General features: G+C 39.4%; 1 long non-coding RNA gene across 3 annotated transcripts; it reads left to right on the forward strand.

Moving 5' to 3' along the window:
* Positions 1-20,016: 20,016 nt before the first annotated feature.
* Positions 20,017-22,568, forward strand: LOC131219202 (uncharacterized). Of its 3 annotated transcripts, XR_009158047.1 has the most exons (5): positions 20,017-20,140; positions 20,267-20,348; positions 20,896-21,050; positions 21,604-21,890; positions 22,179-22,568. It is a non-coding gene; the product is annotated as an uncharacterized LOC131219202 (long non-coding RNA). The 3 variants fall into 3 exon arrangements; XR_009158046.1 differs by having other exon boundaries at positions 20,067-20,348; XR_009158045.1 differs by having other exon boundaries at positions 20,067-20,348; positions 22,320-22,568.
* The last annotated feature ends 2,894 nt before the right edge of the window (positions 22,569-25,462 follow it).

The following is a 25,462-nucleotide window of genomic DNA, read 5'->3' on the forward strand; positions in this document are numbered from 1 at the left end:
GCATGAATGTTATTTGCCGTACCAAGGCTATGGGATGTAAGGCATGAATGCTATTTGCCATACCAAGGCTATGCATTGCAAGGCATGAATGCTATCGGCCACACCAAGGCCATACGATGCAATGCAATGCCTACATAGCCAATGTCATATGCAAGATGTAGCTAAAGCATACCAATCCACATATCAATCCAGCTCATCTATGGAGTATCACATATATCAATATAGTTCTCTCTGGATAATCACCGGGGTCTAATACACTAACACCATATTACCGTCCTACACTAGACGCACAACTATGTAGGTGGAAGAGACCTCACTATTCCCCTGGCCAATAGTTAGCCAATATCTATCTGTTAAATCGATAGCAGACCCATTTACGAGTTGGTCATACTCATCCTAGCAAATGCCGCCTCCCCTCAGACGGGTAAGGTCATACCCCCTTCCAACCGACCACAACACAGTGGGAGACGCGGTCTCCTGGTATTCGGCCCTCATGTGCTTCTACATCCACTCGGTCTAGGCATTGGAGCATCCTTCATGGTACCATAAGCATTTGGGGACTTTCACCGTGGGACATCCTGCGCACCCCCGTGGTTAACAAGAATTTCTAGTATCCAATCTTGCCTTATACGCTATATCTATGGAGGCTATAGCCCTGATGTCACTAAGGCGTATAGTAATTATAATCACACAATGCAAGATGCATGAGTCACTTAGTCCAATCATGCATTATTCTTACGCATACTGTGTGCTCATGTGGGACAACTCCGCCTATCAGGGAGTCACATAAAAAACCTACCCAATGGCATATGCAATGGTCAACCACATCTCATATCAAGCATGTAGATGATGCATATGGGCATGAATCATGTTGATGATGTACTCTCCTCATATCAAGGATGGGCCTAAATGGCCTACTTATATAAAAAATATGCCTAATAATTATGAGGGCCCAATGATTTGGGTTAACCCATTAAGAGGAGATGAGAATGGGCCTAACAACAGGCCTTACGGAGGGTTACAATGCGGACATTTACCCACCATTACTCTTACAATGTGGACATTTAACCATCATTGCTCCCAAGGTATGACCCATTTTAATACCAACCATGAAGACGGATGTGCATCATAAACATCTTTACATACATCATGGTGGAATCACACATCACAATTGGGCCTCATATGCATCACCTTGGGCCTCGCTCATGGGTCTCATATACATCACGTTGGGCCTCACACAAGGGCCTCATATACATCACTTTGGGCCTCACTCATGGGCCTCATATACATCACTTTGGGCCTTACAAAAGGGCCTTATATACATCACATTGGGCCTCACTCATGGGCCTCATATACATCACTTTGGGCCTCACACAAGGGCCTCATATACACCACTTTGGATATCAAACATGGTGGTTAACTAGCATGTTTTGTCATCATGCTATATATATAAAATATCATCATCATTACCATGAGGATCATTTTCACTTCATGATTAACATATACAATGTCATAAGTGTTATAAATAATTACTCATCCATCATCAATGCATATGCTATAATTCACCATCCATTAAATCATATCTATCATTTCAACCAACAACTCATAATCATCATTATCATGTTACCATACATGTATCATCATCTCACCCATCACTAGGTGCGTCCTACTTAGTGTGACTTCCACACTGGACTTGAACTACATGCAAGGCATGAGGTTGTATAGGTCAAGTGTGACTCCCACTTGGTGAACCAATAAGCCAACCCAAGGGCATAAATTTCACAACTAAGTGGGTTCCACACATTCCACAAACTAAAAACAATGCACAATCTCAAACACAAAGGATAACATGCTAACATCTTTCATGTCATATATCATATTGGGCCTACTAGCCACATACAAAACAAACTAAGAAAAAGCCAAATTATCTAGTTTATGCATTATAAAATAGGTCTCTCTAAGCGTGGTCTACTTGATTAGAGTTAGTATATAAGACACGCTGCCTAGTAGGCAATGGGCCTGCCCAATGGGCTCAAGGAAGGTTACCTTTGTGGGTTTCTCATTCCTCAACGATTTCTCCTAGTGTTCGGCCTGCTTAGGCCTTAAGGTTGCATCATTTAGATGGGCCCAAGGCCACTTATGTCTTAAGAGAACATCTGGACAACAAGATTTGTCCACCAAATATTTTACAAGTTATATAACACCCATTTACAAAACATGCCAGGTGGACCTCATTACATGAAAGGTAAGGCCCATACAAGACAGCCTATACTAGATGGCCCACATAAGGTTTTGAGCCCAACAACACCTGAGAGTTATTTTTCAGAGTTTAGATACTGCATTAAATACTTTGGGAAGGTGGTGGACCCCACTGATGTGGCCCCACATAAATTTTACATCAAACAGATTTTTGTGCAATGTTGGTTATGGGCTATTTTAGAGTCAAATTCATGATCATGTGGGGCCTACATATGGTGAAAGAGAATAACCACCTGGTAGCTCTATGTATGGGCCTTACAAATTATAAGGCAAGCCTCATTGGTTGGGTGAGTACAATTTACGGTGATGGCCCAAACATGGGTACTTTGAGAAACTGTGCAGGAAATATAGTGCAGAATTAGTTTCGGCCCGATCTTGAGTACGTCCCATGATCACAGAGGACCACCTTTCAGTGTGACGTCAAGTGCCCTTGGTTGTACTATATATGCACTTTAAAAATTATAAGTTGGGATCAACTGGTTGTGCACACGAGTTATCTGGTATAGGGCCAAACATAGGCACTTTAATTTTTTGCATATAATTTTCTGCATAGCCATACCTGGTACCATTTTGGGATCCCCTCCCTGATCATGTGAGGTCTGATTTGGCCCAATTAAAATATTATTTATCTATTCATTAGTGTAGGTTAGAAGTTCCAAGTAGTGGCTTACTCATTCCTCTAGCTTGTGGTCCACTAAAGAGGCCCAAATTTGGTACAAAACACAAATAATCAGACCGTTTTCAGAAATTGGATTTATCACAACTTAGGGCCCAATTTCTAAACACTTAGGGAATCATTCCTAACAAAAAGGTGGGACATCCCAGCTCACTTATATAAGGATTAAACATCCCCAAAGTTAGGACCCTTAACTACAGAGTGTGGGGTCCACTACAAGGTGTCAAAGAGGCCTACATGCAATACAGTCAAGTACTTAGAAAATTTTTAGCAAATAGAAAGTGTAAAGGGAATGAAATAGATCCAATGGCAAGTGGGGCCCACATGCTACCAAACCATAGGTATGAGAGATAAAAAAATATAGATGGGTTTCCAGATTGGATGAACTAATAAAATGCATAAATCACAAGTGATCCCACACTGAAGTGGGTCAATAAGGAGATGAATGTTGTGTGCAACATATATCCAACATACACATCTATTAACTCATAAAATATATTGATCAAATCTCTATGATCAGATTCTCTGTTGGAAAATCCAATCCAACAATGGATTATTAATACATCGTTTAGGCTGTATATAGGTTTTCAACCATACAGAGCCTTAGATCCATTTGTACCACACAGAAATTCAAGATTTGTCCTTACAGAGGTATCTATCGGTTCAGAATTTTCTAAATCTTATCATGAAAGAATCTGACCGTAGGGACAATACATATAATTATTAATTATCTTAAGTTAAGAGCAATTATCAAATACATCTGACCGTTGGAATCACGGATATGGCCCAAACAAGAATGGTCATAATAAGCTCTCAAATACATCTATCGTATAAGACCAAGATCTCAGCCGTACGAACTCCAATTGAGGCTTACTATATACCATTGGAAAGCTAGTTCGATTTTCTACAAATCTAATGGAACATCTGTTTTTAATACATTCAAGGAATTAGAAATGGGTCCTTTTAGGCAAATTGGAATCCTGCATGTGCAGCTGGACAACAGCCAAGTAAACTTGTTGTTGATGATTGGACTGTTAGATGGCTACGAAATTTGGTCCAGAGTTAGTTCATATTGTGATTCATAATATCACCAAGTTTTAACTCTGATCTTAGCATGGTTGATTTTACATGACTTTTAAAACTTGCTATCTAAAAATAAAAACAGGATTACAAATGAAGGGTGTTGATATGATGCTCATCATGGTGGACCATACTGACATGGGTCACTTTGTTGACCACCATAGATATAAATACACACATATCAAGAAAATAAAAAGAGGAAGAAGAGGAGGATGAGGAGGATGGGAGGAGGGGTGTAGACTCACCTCAATGGATGGATGGTTGGATGATGATGTGTGGTCCACTCCCTCTTGATCAATGGTGGGCCACACCTCAGCCCCACTCTCTCTCACACTCTCTAAAAATCTTAAAAATTTTCTAAGTATAGGAAAAGAATAAGTGCAAGAGAGCTTCTACTCTTATATAAGGAATTGGGGGTTGAGGTGGCAAGATGATGTGGCAAGTTTATGAGATCTTATTGGTGCTAAAAGTGAGGTGGAATGTGATGTATGGTATTGTAACGTCTCGAATTTTTTCTAACTTAGAGTTAGACGTCCTTGGGTAATGGGTCAATCATAACCCCTTATTGACTTCTCAAAACTCAAATCCTAATGTCTCAAATCCCCTTTCAACCCATTCCCTTTAAAAATCTCACCTTTTACCACCTTATTCTTCAAAATTTTCTAAGTACTTTCATATTAGACACTAATCCTAAAGTTTAAATGATGAAGAATAATACTTAAACTAAAATTTACTATAAATAGTAAATATATAAATAAAATAGGTTTTTGACCATTAGCCTTATGTAATATCACAAAATAAATAGGTTAATTGAATATATCAGCTTCTCTTACCCCAAATTCATATATGGCACGTCACATAACTCATTCCAGAGTGAAAGATACGCCCATTTCAAGAAAATGAGTGGTAGAACCACCACCAGGCGAGCACGGTGGCACCACCACCTCTCCAGCGGACCGCGGCGCCACCACGCTGACCACGGCGTGCCACCGGTGCATCAAGTTTTGGTGGACCCTTGCTGCAGTTTTTGATCGACTTCAAAAAGTCATATCTCCCTCAATATAACTCCAATTTAGGGATTCAAAAGCTAGATTGAAGTTTGATAAGTCTAGTTTCATAAAAAAATAAGGAAAAATAAAATAAAAATTTTAATATAGTTGAATCTAGGTTGATGTGACAATTATCCAAAAATTATTAGTCCGGACAACTGCTACTTCTAGAATTTTTAGAATTTTTTTACGATACGAAATCTAATGAAATTTGGTAAAGATAAAATAGACTTAATGATGAACTAGTAAAAAAATAATTAAAATAATATACTAACTGAAAGTGCCAAAAAGGGACATAGAACTACCCTAGGACCTTATTCTGTCATAATTAGGGCAAAATTTAGTTAAGTACTAAACTAAACAATTGTTGGATTTAACTTGAATCACTATCTATACAAATGATAAGACCTAAAACCATCATAATTACTGACTCAACATTACTTAAAAACCTAGGAGCAACCTCAAAACCCAGTTGCTCTCGGGAGCACATTGAAACTCCATATCGGGCCTGGACTGCACGTCGAAAGTCCGATTACCGCGAAACTATAAGGTTATGACTACCTTATTGGGCTTGACAACCATCATAGGAATCGAACCCAATTAGTATCCAGAAATACACAACTTGAGCCTTGAGCGAAGTGTGTGAGAAACGCGAATATCCTTAGAAAATGAACTCAAACTTAAGTGATTTGGGTCATTCGCTTATGGACAAAATTGAGGACTTTAGATTGTCAGATTTTGACCAAACTTTACCCATGGATCGAGGAAATTTTTCTACACCTATTGGTATACTTGTGGCCCTGATCGAGTAACGATGACCGTTGATCTGATACTGGTCCTTCGTGGCTGATCAGTTTGTCAGATTACACCAAAAACATAGTCCTAGCGTAGATACATCGTCAGGGAACTTGTTTTAGGACTTAAGTGAGAAATGGACCTTCTTAGGGGTCCCGTTTGCATGAAACGGACACCCTTTGGCTATAACCTAAGTATACCATGGCCTTAGGACCATTGACATCAGTTCTGAGCCTATATAATGCCCTTAAACTACCCCTTTCTCATTCCATATGATTTTCTCAAACCCTAGGTGAGAGAAGAGAGAAAAGAGGAGGAAAGAGTGAGGAGAAGAGAGAGATATAGGGAGATCGTTGCTAGGATTCACTCCAAATAGAGTAATCGACGTAATAGCTAACCTGTTTCGTGATTTTGGTACTCGTTGTTCTGTATATGGGAGCATAAGATTCAAACCGAGTTCGAACGAGTTATCCGATGAAGGTGCGGGCTGTAAACGTTTAGGTTATGGTTTTCAAGGCTTTCAATGTCAGCTAATGATTTATGTCTGACTTGATTGCTACCATATAATCTTAGTTACGATGTATTCGATAATTTATACATGTGTGTGAACTATATGAATATATGATGCATTCCATGTGTTTATTGAATCCGAGTTATATGATAATTGTCGACAGTGGTTAGGCCTCGTGGAGTGGTTATGCATTTCATGTCGATTAATTCAGCTTACGCTCGTACCAATCGAACTTGTCTAATAAACCGATTGGCCTATTGTATGTTTACCATGTATGGACGCTACTACTTGAATCTAAGGTACCACTTACTAATGTAAAGACCCGTTTCAACTATGGTACTATGATCCGCTATGGCTCATGAATCGGGCATAGTGGTATGGGACACTATGGTCGAGCTGTCAGCCTACGCTGGGGTGACGAGCCTCCCCGTAGTGACCAATGAGCAACCCAAACTCGTGAGTCGGGCATGGTGGTATGGGACACCGTGTTCGAGCTGTCGGCCTACACTCGTCCCAGCGTGGGTTGGGGTGAACCGCCTGATCTGGACTCCCTTCGAAAATAACGTTCCAGTTAGTAGGGCGTTGGTGGAGTGACCTCGAGTATAAACTTTTGAACTTGCCTATCCACTGCTTTTCATTAAGGGTGATGTTGCCCTATAACTTGCCTATCGTATGTGATTAACTAGGATTGACAACCCTAGATGGATCCTTCGCTTGGGTTAATGATATAAAGGGAGGTACTTTAGCTTCCTGAATCCGCTGTATGAATAAGCTTAATCAATTACTTGGCTAACATGACCATGCACCGCATTATATGTGCTTTGGCGATGAAGCACACATTTAAGGAGTTTGCCATACGCGATCGTGAGATGAAGTCATTGAGGGAGTGTAGGCGAGGGCATGCATTATTACCACATATCATCTTGCATTAATAAGAGTAGTTAGAGATGTTTGTTGTATTGCTTAATCATTATTGCTTGATTGAATTGATAACATGTTAACCTTTGCCTTATAGTACCACTAAGTTGGCCACTCATTCCCACCCTGGGACGGTGTTTTAAAACACCACCTAAACTCTGGTTTAGATGCAGGTGATGACGAAGTCTATACAGCGGAGTTGGACTTCGTGGGCGAGGAGGAAGGATTCTCCTACGTTCAGCTCTCAGACGGGTCTATGTAGACTCTGTGCTGATTCGACGGGATTACAGGGACTTATGGATTAGTTGGACATTTACACTTTGATATTTTGTGAATTTTGGAACCATACATACATATATTCAGCCTGGTAACATACTCATTCTCTGGAGGTTTTGAAACACTTATATACTTTATATATCTATCTTAGTCTTCCGCTTACCTAATTACATCAACTCTGGAGTATGATATGCTGATTTAGTATAATCCTACTCATGTTTAAATGCACTAATATGGATAACATTTAATCATCATTATCTATGTTGCATAAGTGATGCATTGGATCTCGGGAGTTGAGCTTTGATCACCCCCAATTTTCAGGATGTTACAGGTATGGGTAGTGGATGGATGAGGTGGATGGTATTAAGTATGCATTGGCTAAGGTGGAAGAGATCTAGACATGCATTGGCTAATGGATGGATAAGGGTTATGGGTTGTAGGTGATGCATGGTGGATGATGAAGTAGAGTATTACAATTGGTTATTTAAAGTGATGTGGCACAAATCAAGACATGCATTGGATGCATGTATAGGATGAGGTGGACATGAGCCATGATTAGTTTCTATGGCATGGGGAGAGAGCTAATATGGGTTTTGGGATAGAATCCATTTTTTTTTGTAGTGCTTGTCTTATACGTGCTAGCTCATATTTTTGTCATGTAGCAATTGTCCTATTTGTTGGTAATTTTCATGTTCTAAAAGTGGGCTTTAAGCCCACATGGGCTCAAGTTCAATGGGTCTAGCCTAATAAAGGTTACTTGTGTTACTAGATACATACTTTGGGCCTTACATTCAATGGGTCATATCTCACTAAGGGAGCATCGAATTGATGCGAGGTTTTCACCATTGCGACCGCAACAACGACATGGTCCACATGATAGAGGTCTCAAGATCATCCGGAAAAATGAGTTTTCTAGGTGCATGTAATGACCTAGAAAATTTTATGCTAATCTTTCCTTAGTAGCTTTTTGGGGTAATTAGCGCTATACTCGATTGCTTGTGAAATTTGCATCAATCACTTTAAATTGTATCTGCATGACTCAAGACTTATAGATTAGTTAGCGCTATGTTACTCTGAAATCTGGGATCCATCGCTAAACCCAGTTGTTCTTGGGAATTTTTGGAAGTTCTGGATCGGACCTGGACCGATCGTCGAAAGTCCGATAGCGATGATCTTAGGCTGTTGCGGTCACCATGTTGGACTTGGCCATCACCTCAAAAATCAAGTCCAGATGATGTTCCGGGTCAATTTGATTGAGTTCGGAGTGAAGAGTGTGAGAACGGTTGGAAATTTAATAAGATTTTATGAAATCTGAGTCGTGTCGCTTGCGCGACGATTTTAAGCAATCTGACCATTAGATTCTGACCCAATTTCACCCTCTGATCAGGAAAGGTGGCCCAGGCATGTCCTTGTGCTTTTGGACCTGATTGAGATTTAGTGACCGTTGAATTGAGTGTGGTCCGCCACAGCTGATCTGAAGAGCCGGTCGGTACGAAAACTCAGCTTGACCTAGATCCATGGTCAGTGAGCTTAAGTCCGACCTTTCGTGGTAATAGGCCCACCGGAAGTGCTTCGTTGGATCGTGAGAGGCTGGTTTTGGTTATACCCTAAGTATACCTTGGCCCTGGGGTTATTTTCATCAATATTAGGCCTATTTATAGACCTTAAAACCCTAGCTCTCTTTTCCATACGAATTTCCTAACCCTACCTAAGAAAGAGAAAGGAAAAGAGAGAGAAAGTGAGAGAGAAGTTGGTGAATCATCTTAGATTCTTTCCTGTTCTTCTTCATCCTTAAACCTTCACTTTGAATCGTTATTCCGGCGATTCTGAGTTCATCTTTGGGTAAGTTAACCTAACCCTAATCTGTGTTAGAGCTTAGAATAGTCTTGGTGTTGTTGTATCTCATTTCTATTCTTGTCTTAGGTTATCTTGTCGCCGTTGACGAAGACATATCGTCTGAAATCAGTTCGGTGTTCTTTTCTGGCTTAAGGTGCGGACTTTAAGTGTATAGGTTATGGTTTTCAAGGCTTTCAATGCCAGTTAATGGTTTATTCTTGCTATGGATGAGATTTCACATGCTAAATGTTATGTTTATGTTGTGTTCCTGATATGCATGTGTTATATTGAGATTTATGTATTCTATGTGTATGTATAAAGTACCGTATGCGTATAAAATATGAACCTGTGTTTGCCATGATTATTTGTCATGTATGTATGCTAATTGTATGTGTGACAACTCCTTGGCAAAAGGAATTGTCCAAATGCGTGTATTTCAACATACGTCATGTATGTTGAACTATGTATTCTAAGTGTTTGTAGAAATGTCTGAATGATCTAAAGCGTGATATATCAACCTAGTATGGGCGCTGAGAAGTGATTCTCAACTCTCCCACTAGTGTGTATGATTTCCTTCATGTAAGTTACATTCCTTGTTGTTTAAATTCAAGTATTACTTATGCTTACATTCATGTTAAGTTGATATTCTTCAAATGCTTGTGTACCACATGATTTGAGTTGTTGCTCCATTACTGTTCTACATTCAATATGAATATCTGTTGTAGTGTAATGTGTGTGGGATTATGCATTAGTCCAGGAAATCGGTAATCGGCCATAAGTGCATGGCTGAGGTTGCTTTTGCCACGTAGGACGTATTAGACGAACCTGAGTCGTATTAGAGTTGTCGGCAGTGGTTTGGCCACGCGGAGTATTTGCGCACTCTATGTCGTTCAACCCAATGTGCGCTCGTGCTAGTCGAGTTCGCCAAGTAACCCGATTGTCCGATGTATGTTCACCATGTATGGACGCTACTATTTGAATCTAGGGTACCAAACTTACCAATAAAATCCTATTAACCATGGTACCTTGATCCGCTAAGACTCATGAGCCGATTATGGTGGTATGGGATACCGTGGTCGAGCTGTCGACCTACGCTAGGGTGACGAGCCTCCCCGTAGTGACCAGTGAGCAACCAAACTCGTGAGCCGATTATGGTGGTATGGGAACTATATTCGCGCTGTCAGCCTACATTGATTGGTGACGAGCCCTTTGTAGTGACCTCGAGCATACCTAGATACCGCATCGAGGTGACGAGCCTTAGTGTAGTAACGAAGGCATGATAGGCGTGCATTGATTGGTGACGAGCCCTTTGCAATGACCTCAAACCATATGATCGTATGAGATGTCTAGGACTGACGACCCTAGAATGGATCACTGTTTGGATGGTGAAATGAGGAAGGTATCTTAGCTTCCCAATCCTACTGTATGAAAAGGACTAATAACAACTTGGTAATCATATTCATGCACCGCATTTGCATGTGCTTTGTAGACGTGGTGCACTTTGAGGCGATGTCATGCGTAACGTAAGATGAAGACGCTGAGGGTGTACGCGTCATTCTGCATGCATCCTTGCATTAACAAGAGTACTTAGGACATGTTTAATTGTTCTGCTTTATCATTACTGCTTGATTGAACTGATAACATGTTAACCTGTGCTTTATTGTTCCACTGAGTTGATCACTCACTCCCACGTTCTGGGGCGGTGTTAAACACCCACCAGACTCTGTCTTAGTTGCTGATGTTGCAGATGTTGAGGCGACCTCTGAGGCAGAGCGGGAGATGGATGATGATGAGGCTGCTTTCTCTTTTATGCAGTTTTCGGACGGGTTTTAGTGAGCCTTGTTCTGATGCGCGGGATGCTGAGATTTCTTTTGGAAAATTAAATGATGTAATCTAATACTTGTAATTTTGATAGTAACACTTGTCAGAACGACCTGGTATGTATATGTACTTCAGGGATTGACACATGTACACATATTTCTATAAGGCTTCCGCTTGCTTTCTTCACTTATCCCTGAATTATATTTGCTATTTGGCTTAATCTATTCCATGTTTTATGCACTAATACAGACAACATACATCCATCATTAAATATGTTGCATAAGTGATGTTTTGGAACTCGGGAGCTGAGTTATGCTCGACCCCCGAATTTCAGGGCGTTACAGTGCACTAAGCTGTAGTGTATGGTCTATCAACGGTGCAATTTGGACACGTGTGCATACGAGCAGTGCTGTAAAAGACCAGGATCCCACGGTAGTTGCCAAGGTAGGCTGCAATATGGGCCCTGTTTTAGGCAGCAAGGGTGTCCCATAATGGGACAGTGTGGATAAGATCCATGGCAATCACGGGTGGGCCATCATACAAGGAAAAATAGAGAGAGAGAAGAAGAGAGAGAGAGAGACAACGGTTGCAGGAGGCCCCCCGCAACTATGGGCCCCTCTTGCATTACAATACATGCTTGTGATCAAGGTGGGCCATTGGCCACACCTAGGGACCAAGATGAGGTCCTCACCATTGATTGGTGGGTCCTACTTGCCCTATGCAAGAAAATGAAAGGATCTACCTAAAAAACACCCACCTTAGATCTTGATCTTCTTCTTCCTCCCTAGTGTTCCAATGCTCCTAAGATGATCTTTTAATGGTGGAGATTGACTCATGATGGTTGGATTGATGGAGAGAATGGGTGGGTGATGGCTGGATCTTGGGTTTGCTTGGACGTCCTAAGCTTTCTCTAGCAATGGAGAATGGAAGAAAGGAGGGAGAGAGAGGTAATGATGATGGTAGGGTAATAATTGCTTGTAAGATCATGTGGAAGAACTTTGCCATCATGACTTGTAAGAGATAGGCTACCAATCATTGCTAGGGTAGGGTAGCTATAGCTAGGGTGATGTCTTCACCCTCATGATTACTTAGGGAATGGTGCCATATGGGATAGGTGGGTCTCGCAACGTGCAGTCCACGACCATGATAATGCGCGTGCCATAACTTATGATCTAAGTGTCGGATTGGCGCACGAGACGCGGTGTCGGAACCGCGGTGACCGCGTGGTCGCATTGGCATGAGTCTCGGGTTGAGTCGGCTCAGTTTGACATGATGCGACTCATGGTCACTCGCAAATGATATCTACAGGTTGTGGGTCACCGAAATTCGACTGGGAGGACTGCAAGGTCCTAAGGAATGGAATAGTCACTAGGACTCAAGCCTGACATTACTAGTCATTATTGCTAAGTTAGACTGCAAGTTTTGATCAATGGATATAAAGTTTGCCTTTTTCAAAGGATGCTTAAAGGAAGAAATATACAAGGAGTAATTAGGAAGATTTCACCAACCTAAACATTAAATGTACGCATGCTTCATAAATTAAATTATAGCCTCAAGAAATCATTTAGGAGTTGAATGTAATAATCCATTTTTTTACGCACAAGGAGGTACATGAGTATTCGCTCACGTGTATATTTTAGTGTGTATATATATTATTTTGAGAAAACACTACATAAATACACACACATGTTTACATACTTACGCACATATACCTCGTAATGATCTTTAAGTTTTATTTATCACCATATACATGATTAGTCAACCAACCAACTGTTGGAATCACTACCCATCACTAGATTTAGCCACCAGATTGTTTACTTTACTCATGGACCACTTGATTATAGAAAATCAACCTTGGGATCATCATATGCATTCATGTACATACCCCTCCAATATTTTGATCCATTCATCTTATCTGTTACCTAAGTATAAGATTAACCTATCATCAGAATTATGTTCCAATGATATTGCTTGTGAGTGAATATACATACACTATTTTATACATCTTGAGCTTACATATCCTTACATAGTTGATCTATCATCGATCCAAACCATTGAGAATATTGTTCATGGGTTTATTAAGCTATCTAAATTATCCATCAAACTTTCCATCAGATTTGCTAGATGCCCCCACCCAAATATTAAACGAAAACCACAAACATAATTTTTACGCTTTTCCCAACAAATCTACCAAATCACTTTTAATATTAGGCCACTTATGGGCCTATTTCTGAGGCTCACAAACTTTTCCAAGAAGAATCCACTGACTTCATAAATTTTTAAAACTAAAAGTGTTGCTTACATGCATTCGTATCCTCCAACCTACATTTGTCACCTCATACCATATTATAGGATAACCAAATTATAAAGCCGACCATATATCTACCTCCCAATACTCCAAAGAACCTAGCTCCATTGACATTACAAACACCTGTCGACCTATTATCTAAAAAACCAACCTCTTTTAACTATATGTTTACAATATCTACGTAGAATCGCCATTTCTTGGATCCAAATCATTCGCTTGATGGACCACCCAAGTCTATGCCACAAAAACAGTGCACAATCACCTATCACTTACCACATGTATGCATTGGGTTCAAAGTAGGCAGCGTATGGCAAATTTACTTTAGCAACAACAAGACATATAATATTAATAGTGCCACAACACATGCCATTGATAGTAGGTATTTCAGCCTTTCTTGAATCATCCACTACAAGAAAAAGGGCCTAAGCCAACCGATGGGCCAACCCTTTACTGGCGGCTAGTTTTACTAGCTGCAAGCAAAGCGTATGCCTATAAAATAAAAAAAACCCTCAACTCTTTCTGTGCGCCGACTCTCTCTCTCTCTGCCTCTCCCTCTTCACTCCCTCTCGCTCTCTGTCCCTCTCCCTCTCGCACGCTCTCCTTCTCCCTCTCTCTCCCTCTCCCTCTCACTCTCACGTGCTCTCCCTCTCCCTCCCTCTGCCTCTGCCTCTGCCTCTCCCTCTCCCTCTCCGCTCGCTCTCATCTCACTCTCACTCTCTATATATATCTCTCTCTCAAAACCCTATTCCTCGGCCCTCTGCTGCAGTTTGGTCTTCTGCTGCTTGTGAATCTCGTATTCTCAAGTATGATGTAATGCTTTTCTCTTCTCGTTGTTGCTTTCTGAATTTTAGAATACTTTATTAGGAGTATGCTTTGTCAAATACAAATCCCTAATTAGGGATTTGTGTTGTCGAATCCATTTTTAGGGATTTGCATTGTTAAATCCATTTTTAGGGATTTGCATTGTCAAATCCCTAATTTAGAAGTGCTTATTACATCTGCAGATTCTCGAATCCATTTTTAGGGATTTGATTTAGTCTTATCTGGATTTACGATGGGTTTGGATTTAAAGACATCTGTGTTTAGTGTTTTATAGCTCTCTCTCTCTCTCTCTCTCTCTCTCTCTCTCTCTCTCTCTCTCTCTCTCTCTCTCTCTTCTAGCAATAAATCTGATATTGTAACAAGTTGGGTAGATTTCTTTTCCCTAATTCCCATCCATCTAGTTTTCATTCTTTGCCATTGCAGCATGCTTCTAAAGATCTAGGCCGTCGATGTTCAACGCTCCATCTATCCTGAACATCCAATTCCCCTTGCAGATTTATTAGAGATCTGAAGTAAATGTACTTCTGCGAGTACTCTTTATATATATATATATATATATATATATATATATATATATATATATATATATATATACATATATATATATATATTCAGAGATAATACAAAATACAATCAATTTGATAGCATAGAACTATTTCTTATATATATATATATATATATATATATATATATATATATATATATAAGAAATGGTCTTCTAGGACTAGACCTTTGAAATCCATGTCCACCTCTTTTTCTATCTCTGGAAGTGAATGTATTTTGATTGTGGAAATTGTTTTTATGAAATCGTTTTTTTTCATGGAAAGTTGTTTGGATGGCATTTATTATCTAAGAAAAATGAGGATTTCAAATCCATTAGAATGCTTGGCACCGTAAAGTAACTGGGGGCTTCAAATCCCCTCAAACAGGGGGTTTGTTGGTTGAGGATTTCAAATCCCCACTTGGATGAGGATTCACACCAAATTTCAGGCCATTCCAAAACCCTGGCCAACTGCAAATTTCTCAACAACTCTAGAAGAACTTGTAGCATTATTGTCGAGCTCATCTGAAATACAACTCTGAAGAATAGCTCTAGAAAATACTGCATCATTACCAAGTTGATCTTTACAGTCAGCTATCGGGCACAAATTATCATCACCTATTAAATGTTCAGATACACTCAATACCAAATGTCCTCATTTACAAAAAAGAATAAACAAAGGCATGTTCAAAACTACAAAAGAAAATTAAAAAGAAAGAAAGAAAGAAAGAAAGAAAGAAAGCAAAAAACTGTTCAAAATTTGAATATCTATGTTAAATAACATTTGTATTTTATACTACTTATACAGATCTTAACTATGTTAAATATCTATTCCTATCCATAATTTTTCAAATTATTAAATATAGAGTTAGTCAGGTCGAGTTTTTGAGTCAACCCAACCCTACTGAATATCTAGTGAATTGAGTTAAATCATCATAACATCTTCTCATCAGTGGCTGTTATAATTCCTTCCAACTATCTGGAAATTCCCTACAACCCCAGAATCAGATTCTTCCTTTGGTGGACATGTCTCCTGGTAGAATCCTCACCAATGATAGATCAATAAGTATATCCAAGTAGACCCTTATTTCCCACACTGTAATTCAGCATTGGAATTGAAATGATTGAACACAAAAAGATTTAGTAATGTTGGGAATGAGAATTCAAATAGACCCAATTGGTAGAAATTCATTCTTTAGCTCTTTTTGCCTGGCCATCGATGATCATAGTAAAATGCGTTAGAGCGATCTAGGTGATTCCTCAATCATTTGAATAGTATATTGGTGGGAGTGGGAGTGGAGCTGGTCTAATTAGAGATCATCACAAACAATTAATACATTGTTGGGTATTTCAAGTTTGATGAACAAAGTAAAATGCATTTCTGCACCAGCAATTGGGTGATTCTCTTCTCAATTAAGCCAAATTCAATGACTACGTCGTGTTGTTGAATTGCAAATTTCCACTCCAAAGCACTCCTAAGTCTGACTTGTGGGCACATGTTCAGAGAAGCAAATGCAGCAGAAGATATTTTAGCCAATCTTTCGGCATCTCAGTATCAAAAATAGAGAGAACAAGCAGGTGAGCCACATACATTTGAAAAATTATGGATAGGAATAGATATTTAACATAGTTAAGATCTGTATAAGTAGTATAAAATACAAATGTTATCTGGTACAGTCCACTTTGAAAATTCCCTAACACATGAAGTAGTGAGGTCTAGTAATCAGGTGAGCCACATACATTTGTTGAACAAGCATTTATTTTAGTGTTATATTAGTGTTCTGTAAATGGACAACTGAAGGAATATGACTAGTTTTGTTGGGGAAGAGAGGTCTACTTTACCGTGTCCTCAGCTTTCTGGATTGACAGTTCTACTTATGTTGAGCCATACTTTGAAAATGGGCCATTTTATTAACTGTCCATTGATACACCAATATACATTCTACTAATGATGAATTTACTATCCCTGTCATCAGGATTATGGGCCGCATGTGATGAATGGCCCAGGTCCCATGCATGCTACGTGTCATGGTTTCTGGAGTTTATCAGTTTGAACAAATGAGGCTCATGTGTCAGTGATCCATTTCATCCAAGGTGAGGCCTGTGACATCAGTGGTTTGCATCAATGAATCATGTGACCCAGGCCAGACCTTAGGTGCTGGATCCTTCTAACTAGGTGCTGGTCCCATTCAAATCCCGGCATTAGATACTTGCTCCTGCTTCCTACCTCTTTATTCTTGTTTACATTTTGAAAGAAATGCTTCCCTGCTCCCGCACCGAATTTGTTGCCGCTTTTCTTTTTGCTTCTTACAACTATAGGCTAACCTCTCTTTCTTTTCTTTTGCGTTCCTTTTTAGCTTGAATAAATTGGTGGTTATCCTTTAAAAAAATGGAGTTGAACTTTCTGATTTGTACAACATTAGAAATAATAACTATGAAAATATCTTTCAAAATTCATTGCTCCACCAAGATCCATAGCCATATTAACATATAAAACTAAGAAATCCACATGTCTAATTAAAAAAACTTAACTAGGATATTCTAGAACCTGTTTCCCTCAAACTAGACTTGGGTGCTGTTTTATGAAACTTATTTTTGTTGTTTGATCATTGTTTTGGGCCATGTATTTATGTTCGGCCTATTGCTTTAAAAAAAATATTCGAGTAAGAGAGAAGGTGAATATGCTAGAACATTTGCACTATATGTAACTCATAATAGTCATAGACTGGAATATGCAATTGGCATGAATTATCATTTAAGAATTACTATGTCATGCTCTTTTTTTTCATATAGTTTAAATGATAAGCCACTATTTTGTGGATTGTTTCTCATTCATTTGCATACAATTCTATATTCAATTTCTATTCTCTTATGCCCTCAATTAAAGAATATGTAATGGAAAGTAGGTTCCAGTTTCTTCTAGTTGTTTGCTGCGTGTATCCATCAATTGTACCTTTAAACCGGGTGTCCTTCTATGCAATGGTACGATTGGGATGCTGTTAAGGTGGAATGGCAACTGCTTTATTTTTCTCTGAAAGAGTATCTTACAAAAATCGATATTCTTATATTGTCATGTTGTTTTTTGGCTTTATTGTTTCTTTAGATTGAATCAAGTTTTCTTGTTAGTGTGGTGATGTTATTTGGGTAATTCTGTTTGATTGGGGATCCCATTAGTAATTAATGAATTTTACTATTGAATAAATTGGGTGATTGTGTTATTGGGCAGTTGGCTGGCCGCTGATATAATGAATGTGGACAACCACTGTAAGACCTGTGTCCTAGTCCGTACCATTCCGTTGGCTTCCGCGGTCCTTTCGGTCGAATTCCGGCAACCCTCGACCCGTATCCGACGTTTGCGCACGATCCTAAACCGGGTCCCGCATACTGAAGTCAGTTCGAACTGAAACTTGTACCATTAGACTGCACCGTTGCCGCGGTTCCAACGCCGCGTCTTGCATATCGATCCGGTACCCTAGCAGGGGGATGTGGACCCGCGTTCAGTTCGAGGAAAACGCTGCGCGTTGCAAATCCTAAGAGAATCCATCACATCAAATGTCAAGTACACTTCCATCACTCACCATCACTTACACCCATCCCCAAGTACAACCACCCTCTCCAAAAGTCAACATTTTCTTACAAGAAAGTACCTACTTACATCACTCACCATCATTTCTCTCCCATCATCTCTCTCTCTCTCATCTGTCTCTCTCTCTCTCATTTCCCTTAAGCTCCATGGGAGCAACTCACACCCATGGCTTCCATGGGAAAGAGCAGTGTGGCCCACCTTTCTACCACCCAATCCCACCATCCTAAGCCCATCTCAACCATTGAAATTGTCTATTTGAGACTCTATCATGCATTGACGGTAGAAGGAAGGAGAGTTCTCGAGGTGGGTGATTTTATTACTTGATTTGTGATTTGAGAGCCACATATGTGTGACCCATCTTGATATATGTGTTGTTTAGAGGGGCCCATAATAGTCGGGTCCCTCCTATTTCCACCAATCTTTCCTTCTTTTCTCTATTTCTCCCTCTCCTTCTCTTTTGGTGTTGGAACGTGGACCCACCTTGAAAGATGGTGCTGGACGTGGGACCCACCAGTCATGTGTGTATTATCCACACCACCCAACCATTGGTGGCCCACCCTGATAGCATATTTGTGGTGGGGCCCACCTTAAATATATGTGTGATCCAACCGTCCAGCATCCAGGGACGCTGGACGATGCCAAGAGGTGAAGAGTGAACTGACAGTGTTGTGTACTGACAAGTAAACAAAAGTGTCAGTTTGATTTTTCAACTTTGGATGGACCACTCCTACAGGCCCCAACTTGATGTATCAATCCAATCCATGCCGTCCATTCTATTCCCCATGTCATTTTAGGCGTTGAGCTGAAAAATGAAGTCAATCCGACTATCTGGCGGGCCATAGCTTAGAAAACAGTAGTTTTCACCGTTAAAATGCACTTTGATCTTTATACACCTCCAAAACATATTGAAAATTGGGCTTGTTTGGTCTGTCTTGAGACATGGAATGCAATGGATGGGTTAGATTCACCTGATGTGGGCCCCATGTACAAAAAACCCTAGAAATTCTATTTTTTTTTTAAAAAAATATGAACATTAGGCAGCGCCTGCTGTTGCTGCAGTAGGACGTTGCAGTGTTATTACGGCGGGTGGAAGGCAGGGACCCACGGCCCCTGCTGTGGGCCCCACCATGATGTATATCTGATATCCACACCTGGACAACTGGAATTTTCAGTCAATTATTGCCAAAACTGCCTTGTCAACTGAATGTGTCTCATCTAATGTTCTGGTACTTGTGTCTCAATTCTGCTCTTAACTCATCTCAGCCATTAGTTAGCACCACTGATACATCTCTTTCTTCTGGCAATGGAGCTTTGGTTGACTCCTGCTGATAACATTGTATTTACTATTTGCATAGGAAAAGGGCATAGATGAAATTGTCTTTAAGGTGATGGGAAGAGCTATAAATCAAATTGTTATGATCGTGGAGCTGATTAAGATGGAGTATCTTACATCAATATTCTGTGTTTCATTTTTTTTTCTTTTGGGTTTTTAGAAGTTCGGTTCCAAGTTGTAAAGATGGGAAGGACCACCTGTATTCATTATTAACTCATGTTGCTGGCTACATTCTATATACTTACATTCTTCATGCTTGTGCCTGAATGTGTTGAGCGGTTGCAGGCAGAGATGATGTTATGCTTTTGCATGTTCACAAGAAACTTGAGGTGGTTTAAATGGGTTCAAAGTTCATTCTTTTGTGTTGATTGAATTGTAAATTTGTTTGATTTGTTCTCTTATCATCTTGTAAATGTAGGCTTGATTAAGTAACTTTAGAAACATGGATTTGGCAGGTATTCATGAACTTCTTCAGATGGTCTGAATCCCCTTGTTGTTGATGATCGTGCTTTGGCAGCAGATGCACTGCCTCTTGAGGTGATTGAACTTCCACACTCCTATCTCTTTCTAGTTCCATGGAAACTGCGAGTTGTATATACTCCCATTAAAGAGTTTTGTGATTGAATTTTGTACTCACTCACAGTTTTAATCCACTACATTTCTTCTCTGCCATTTGTAATTGATCTTAACTGGATTAGTTGAGAGTTTTCACTGCATAAATGCTAATAAGATTGATACTTTGTAAAGAAATTTGATATAATTGATGTAATTAGTGTTTCTTCTTGGTGCTTGTGATGTCACTCTAGCGACATCCATATCTAGATAATTAGATGATTAGATGTAGCTATGTCTGGTAATTTATAGTATAATGGAGCTTGTCATGACCATTGTGATTGTGAAAATTTCAGGGAATTCCACAAATTATTTTGTTGATGCTATACTGTTTTATCAATCCAACTGTTTTTGTTTTTCCTAAAAATTGGTTTGAATTTCTTGTGTATTTCATATGTGGTGGTATTTAATTCACTCATAGAGTTGGTGCAGAAGTTGCATGATTAAAATCATGTTCCTTTTTCTCTCTTAGGGAGGAGGATGGTGCAACAATGTTACAACTTGCCTCTGATGAAAAGAAAACCATTTGGGTTCATCCAAGAAGACTGGGTTTGATGACTACTCCATGGCTAGGGGGAATGCCACTTTACCTGCTATGGAAATGACCAAGTGCTTTGACATCAGCTAGTAAGCCATTGTTATTAAGGTGTCTCTTGCTTGATTTTATACATTAAGGATCTGTTATCATATTCAATTTGTAAGATGCTCCAAGTGTACAAGTACGAGCTTGAGCAAAACCCAGTATAATTTCTATTCTTGATCCCATGAAAGGTGAATGTTGATGCAGCAGGAGTTAAAATAGTCATGGCTGGAGCTGGATGTGAAAATGGTAGTAAAGTGGAACAAGTGAGAAATGGCCTTCATATTGTTATATTTAACATTGTTTCTTTGTGGAATAAAACTATAATTTCTCACATGTTCTTTCATTTTGTGTTTTCCCTTGTCAAACTCACAACCTTTCTCCATCCTCAGATAACATATGCAGTAGTTGTTGCATGGATTTTGAATGCTACTCTAGTAGTACCTCAGATAACATATGCGCATCTAAATCTCACTCTATCCATCTTCGTCCACTTTTTATAAGTTTGTAATCATCTCTTACCATAAGATTGATATTTGGAGCATATGTATCTATGGAATAACCTGGAATAGTGGCTAATGGCTAAGATTTGTTTTGTAGGTTAGAAATGAATGGTAACCATTCTTTTCTCTATTGGAAGCTCCATACTTCCACAGATGGGGCCCACGGTAATGTTTATAACTGGTCTTTTTGTTGGTGCGCAAGTAATCACAAAGTGTGAAGGTAAGCAGGAATTGATTTGAGCATGGGAATGGAGAAGCTTCAGCTTCAAAATGTTAGCAAGTATGAACAACTAGGAGGCAGGAGCAGGAGCACAAATCAAAAACACAATTCAAAGTGACAGTGGAACCTGGGTAGAAAATTTTGCAGTGATCTTCATTTTGTGGGTAAGATTGTCTTGTGATCTTCATTTTATGGCCTATGAAATATATGTTGAACCTAGTAGATCTTCAACAACATAGGGAAGACAAAAACCTTTAAACTAATGGAGTTTCAATGGTCTCATAGTCTCTCTAAATCAACAGTCTTATATGTAGAGATAAAGACAGGTAGTTAGTTTTAAAATTATGATTTAAATATGTTGATACTACAATCAAGAATTAAATGAGTTTGTGACAAATAATTTAAGCAGGGATGGCATTGACTTGAATATATTGGATTTATTTTTTGTGCAGTTAGGAAAATCTTTTTCCTTGGGCCACCCAAATGCCAAGATTAGTGTCCTCCATGCAGCCCTGTCTTTTGAAGCCCCCAAATTATTTAAATCTTGTGATGTGCAGAACAACATAAACCCATTGTAATCTCTCTTTGTGCAGGTTCTGGACCGTGGTGAGAAGATTGAGCTTCTGGTAGACAAAACAGAGAACCTCTGCTCACAGGTGGTGAACCTCAATATCATTGAGGGCCTGAACCTGCTGAAGGACTTTGAAATACTGGTGCTGATGCCTTTTACTGCTACACAGCTCACCAAAGATCGATAGAAGAAATGAGTCCCTTGGAAACAATGACCATCATTGGCAACAAGGACATCATTGACATTAACCAAGGTATGTTAGCTGCTTAGACTGGTGTGTGTAAAAATAAAAATAAAAAAATAAACAAGGATGCATGTGGGTCACATTTTCTTTTTCTTATTCTTTTTTTTAAAAAAAACTTTTTGATAAGAAAGATTTTCTCTATTGCTATGGATTGTTGGTGGCCATGATCCCTCTAGCTACGGATTTTATCCATAGCAAAATTTTAAAGAGCTACGGTACTAATGGCTACAGTCGCACTGTGGGCTAGTCATCTTTAGCTATGGATTTTATTCGTAGCTTTTGACCAATATTCTGGTAGTATAGCAAAAAACTGGCGATTTAGTGGCGTCCAACACAATCGTCAATAAAGGTCCTGACCGCCAGTAAAGCCTTTACCGACCGAGGCTTTACCGGCTGTTAGCTGACCGAGGGCAAAGGATTTGCCAGCGGTTTTCTGCGCCTTTGCCGGCGGTTTTGACCACTGGTAAAGGCCAGTTTTCTTGTAGTGATCAATTAACACTTGTGTTAGGAGTAATCTGAACGGTCTGATTCTTAAACTGTAGCCGTCTATCATCAACCATCCATCCACCCAATTAGAACGGTTCACCAATAAGATTATTTAGCAACCTGTTCATCCTCATCGCCCAGTAGACTTAATGAAAAAATTATTATCTATACAATGTAGATACATATTATAAAAGAAATTTGGTAGTGTGTGTTTTTTGTGTAACGCATGTCCCCACGAAACCGAGAGAGTTCCAACTCTCTCTCTCTCTCTCTCTCTCTCTCTCTCTCTCTCCCCCTTTCCAAATCCTCTTCTTCTTCATTAGATAGACAATGAAAGTGGGTCTTGCACTCATCACATCTGGACCTATCATAGTGGGGCTAGGCAATCTAAGTCATTCATTTTGTGAACCTTAAGGAAGTTTCAATAACAGACACATTCCTCTCCACTTTTCCTGATGTGTAGCTCACTTGATTTTCTAATTTTCTTTACATTTGGGCTCATGTCCTAACACGATCTTGAGAAATAGATGGACAGAGTGGATTTTCTCACAAACATCATAGTGGGGCTCACAGATCCAAACAACTTCATGCACTAACCAGAGTTTAATTAATATGGGAAAATCTTCCATTTTTCTTAATATGGGAAAATCTTCCATTTTCCTTTCTAGATCTACTACAGAGATAGAGAGAGAGAGAGAGAGAGAGAGAGAGAGATGCTTCACTTCTCAATGTCGACGCCACACCATATCCAACATCCAATGCCATGCGTGTAAGGTTTTTTGTTTTGAATTTATATGGATCTTTATGTCAACTATGTTAATGTGTCTTGTAGTGAGGGAGAAAGATCGAGAGGGAGGAAGATCTAGAGTGAGGGAGCAGGGGAGAGAGAGAGAGAGAGGGAGGGAGGGAGAGAGAGAGAGAGAAAATTAGGCGTGAGAGAGAGGGATAGCGATTGAGAGGGAGGGAGTGAGGGAGCAGAAGAGAGATCGGGAGTGATGGAGCGGGAGAGAGATCGGGAGTGATAGAACGGGAGAGAGAGAGAGAGGGATTAGGGCTACCTTCATTCTTATTTTTATTATTTTTTGTTCCGGTACGGTTCGAAATCTGAAATGGCTTAAAACATTAAGTGGTTCCAGAACCAAAATAATATTTCGTTCCAGAATTGATATTTTGGTGTAGTGTTAATATGGGAAAATCTTCCATTTTTCTTTCTCATGATCAAAGTTAGACTCATCCGAATATGGGAGAAGCAATTCCAAACACCATCTCAGCCATCCATTTTCATCATCGCCATCTAAATAAAAATATCCCGAAACTTTTCTTTTTCCTCATTCGAGCTTATGTTGGAATTTTTAGAAACAACGGGTTTCCAAATAAGATCACAATCATTCAACTAATATCATCAATTAGATAATTAACTCTAGGGAAACACGCTATTAAGAAATCTGAATTCACTTCCTTCTCATTCGAACACCACTTTTCGTTTTTATTCTCTTAGCACGAAACCGCCTTTGTAGCGAGTTTTTAATTCCTTGATCAAGATCACCAAACCGTGGGACTCACCTCATATTCCAACCCACTATGCACATGAAGCACCAAAACAAAAATCATTCAGAAGAGCCGAATTCTAACATTGTCTAATTTTTCTGGGTTTGTCGAGATTTTGCAACAATAGAAGGAAGTTCCAACTGTTGAACCCACCATAGAAACTAATCCAAACCTTCGATTTTATGCTTCCCTGAGCTCCTTAGGATCAATCTAGACCATCCATAAGCAGTGAAATGGAGAAATTCATATTGGGTTGTAATATGTCATTAAAGAAAGTCATCGTCTTCAATCAAGAACACCCAACCGTAGGATTTAAGACATTCTTCAGTTTGAGATCTAACTCGTTCCAAAAAGGTCCATCTGATTAATAGATGATCATTACATTATAATTAAGATCAAACTAGCCTGTATTAATAAAAAATGAAAACTACACCAAAATGAGTTGCTAAAACGTTCTGTATAATCATGTGTAAAACTTACATACAACATCATTCGAATAAGATTTTAGAACAATGAAAGGGTTATAAAAAAACCTATCCAACATATAAATCATATTATACAACAAAGACAGACAGAGAGAGAGAGAGAGAGAGAGAGAGAGAGAGAGAGAGAGAGAGAGAGAGAGAGAGAGAGAATAAAGACGAGTTATAGCTGAGTCAACTCAGTGAGTCAAATTAAGTTTAGGGCTTGGCCTTGTCCAAAGGTTTTTTAAACATTCTTGGGAAGGAGAGAGAAAGGAGAAGAGAAGAGAAAAAAGAGGACTATTAGAAGAGACATGCACTGCTTGAGTCTGGTTTAGGTTAATAGGGCTAGGAAACCCTTGATTACGGTTGAGAACTCGCTAGAGGAGATACAAACTGACTTCAGTCCCAATTTGCACTAAGTCA

The sequence above is a fragment of the Magnolia sinica genome, chromosome 11, assembly GCF_029962835.1.
Source record: "Magnolia sinica isolate HGM2019 chromosome 11, MsV1, whole genome shotgun sequence".
In the NCBI taxonomy this organism is placed as follows: Eukaryota; Viridiplantae; Streptophyta; class Magnoliopsida; order Magnoliales; family Magnoliaceae; genus Magnolia; species Magnolia sinica.